This window comes from Galeopterus variegatus, unplaced genomic scaffold (assembly GCF_000696425.1).
Source record: "Galeopterus variegatus unplaced genomic scaffold, G_variegatus-3.0.2 Scaffold4087, whole genome shotgun sequence".
NCBI lineage: Eukaryota > Metazoa > Chordata > Mammalia > Dermoptera > Cynocephalidae > Galeopterus > Galeopterus variegatus.
In genome coordinates this window covers 78,374-81,769 of record NW_007730198.1, presented here as the reverse complement: position 1 = coordinate 81,769, position 3,396 = coordinate 78,374, and positions in this window count along the sequence as shown.

Here is a 3,396-nt window from a genome sequence, read left to right as displayed (position 1 = left end):
CATTAGAGTTCAAATGGTTTTTTGTGCGTTACTCACTAATTGACTTCTGGATGGTTGAGCACGAGACCACCACTGCATTTCTCTTCAAGGTAGGTTGGCAGTGTTCTCTCTACACCATGGGAGGTTCCTTTCTATTTTGTATAGGTATGGAGGTATCTCTGCCATTGGAACTTAGAGATCATGAGGGGTAGTTTAGTTCCTTACTTTCTGAGATATTAGAACCTTTTTAAATTTTTCCCTGAGCTACATATTATTTAGGTATTTCCCTCAAGAGAGTAAAAATTTTCTTTCATCTTACCCACTTTTTGTTAACGCACTTGGTTTACCGGTACATGTTTTGTGACCATTATAATGTGATGTTGTTTTGGAAGGCTTCTCTATGCCATGTTCACCCTCTACCTCCAAAGCCCAGAATACTACTATTTGATCAAAAGCATAGCAGTAGAAAGTTAATGAAGGGGAGTGATGTTGACCAGGAACTTCATACATTCATTGCAGTTCTACTCATGCATGATGATCTAGATACCTTCATCTTCCTCATATCTCTTTGTTTTTAGAGAGTAGTCTTTGCTTTTATCTATATACCTAGAAATAGCTGAAGGCTTTGACTCCTTAGCTGTTAAAGAATTCTGGGGAGAGGACATACACAGCTCTGGTGCCTCAGCCTTGCCAAGATCTTCACTATATATATGTTTTGTGTTCTGAAACTTTTGATTCCTTATGTAGCAATAAACTCAGCATGTATTAAATGTAATTACTGAAATCTGCATTGTAAGATCGTTTAATAAGTGGGTGACTCATCTGAGTGGTGAACTGGGTCAGGCAAGGGAAGTGAGATAATTAGATGATGACTATCAGGTCACTGTGGAAGACGTCCTCCTTGAGGGTGACAGATATGGCTACATTGTAGCCATTAATACTAAGATATTCTCTATATTCTCACCCTTTTCTGGAAACAGGTTCCTTCTCTAACAAAAATCTGATCTTCCCAGAACACACTGCTGCCCCATCACCCTCTCATATTATTAGCTATTTGCTCTTCCTCACTCCTTACATCACTGGGCCCAGAGGTCAGGTGGGTATCCTTTAGCTCATCATTGCTACTTTAAGATCAGTGATTCTCAACAGGGAGTGATTTTGCCCCCCAGGGGACATTTGGCAAAGTCTCAGAGACATTTTTGGTTGCCACTACTGGGCCAGGGTGCTACTCGCATCTAGAGGGTAGAGGTCAGGGATGCTGCTAAACATTTTACAAAGCTCAGAACAGCATCCAAAAAAAAATCCAGTGGAGGCCAGAAAACAGTTCGCTGTGCCTGTGGAGGCACCATGCCAGGTGAGGAGGAAAGTCATCACCTTGGGCATGTCTGCCAGCCTGGTAATCAAGTGATATCCCCTCCACTACCACACAGCTACTAGGTTTATTATATCTGTACTGGTTTCTAGAAAGTATAGCCTGTGTATAGAGAGATACCACTGTTCTAAAAATTTCACTTAAAGCAGATCATTATTCCTACTACTTTTCTAAAAATGGCCAGCCTTGGGCCAGCCCTTGGCTCACTTGGGAGAGCGTGGTGCCGACAACACCAGGTCAAGGTTTAAGATCCCCTTACCGGTCATCTTTTTAAAAATAAAATAAAATGGCCAGCCTTGAAACTCATGCCTTTAAAGTATTCAACTTGCTATTCTTCCATAATTCAGCCATCTACACAGCTGCAAATCATTCCCCCTCATTCCTTGAAGATTACAGCAACGAGCTTCAGTTCTAATCCTCATCAATATAGAGATAATATCCATATAGAACTCTTAGTTCTGTGACCGATCTCCCAGTGTTCTTTTTTCCCTACCTTAGTCATATAATTATACACTAGACCTTGATTCCAGCTGCACCCCGTGCATAGTCTCAATTTCAAGCATCTTGCAGCCATAACCACCCATCTTTCCAGCTCACCCACTGTAATAACCTGACTCTACTAATTCTTCTACCTCCTTGGAACCACAGTGTAGTGATCCTACCACCTTCTTATTGTTCCTCTCACCCTTCTCATGTCTTTCCCTTCATCCTTCTCAGCTTAGGTTCTCCAGACCGTCATTATAATCCCTCTCTTGCATAGTCTCCCTCTGTCATTCATGCCTGGCAAAACCCCAACCCAGGTTAGATCCAATTCTCCATCTAACCCAACTGATCCTGCAAAAAACACAGAAGGATAATGACTAGTCTCACTTTAAATTTATGACCACTAATTTCAATGGGCTCTTAGCATTGCTCAGTAGCCTGACACATCTCCCTAGTCCATTTACTCTCCCATTCTCCTAGATAATTATTTCATACTTTCTTCTCAAATTCCAATTCCTACCCCACCTCTCCTTTCCACTTATGATCTTTCTTCCTATTTCACCAAGAAAATAAAAGGACTCAGAAGAGAATTTCCCTACCCTCCCACCACATTTATAAATCTACTTACATTCCTATCAAAAGCGAACTTCTATATTGTGTACTAGATTCCATCCAATCAGTACTACCCAGGAACATTGCTCCAGTAATTTCCCTGTCTACCTGAGTGCTCATTTCAGAAAATAAACATGCTACAATATTCCCCATCTTAAAACACAAATTTCCCTTGACTTTTGTATTAGTCTGCTAGGGCTGCCATAACAATACCGCAGACTGGGTGGCTTAAACAACAAATTAATTTTGTCACAGTTCTGGAGTCTGGGAGTCCAAGATCAAGGTGCTGGTAGTGTTCTGGTGAGGACTCTCTCCCTAGCTTGTAGATAGCTACCTTCTTGTCGAGTCCTCACATGGCCTTTCCCTTATGTACATGTACTCCTGGTATCTTTTCCTCTTATAAGAACACCAGTCCTGTTGGATAAGGGCCCCACCCTAAAGGCTCTGTCTCCAAGTACAGTCACATTGGGGATTAGAGCTTCAACCTATGAATTTTGGGGAACATAATTCAGTCCATAACAATTTTACATCCCCCTTTCACAACTTCTCGATTTATCTGCTCCCCTTTGAAAAGATCTCAAAAGAATTGTTTGCTATCTCCACTTATTTCCTTTCATTTTCTCTCAGATCTAATCCAATCAGTCAGGACTCCACTGAAATAGTTTTTATCAAAGTCACCACTAAGGTCCATGTTACAGAAGCCAATGGTGAGTTCTCAATCTTTACCCTTTTTGACCTATCAGCAGCATTTAACACAGTGATCACTTTCTCCACCATGAAACATTTCCTGCACTTGGTTTATATATGGCATCACTCTTCTTAATTATTCCATCTCGTTGGCCATTCTTTCTCAATCTCCTTTGCTATTTCCTCCTTATCTTCCTGTTCTCTACACATTGAAGAGTGCCTTTCTATCTCCCCCCCCCCCCCCCCCCCTAGATGATTTCATT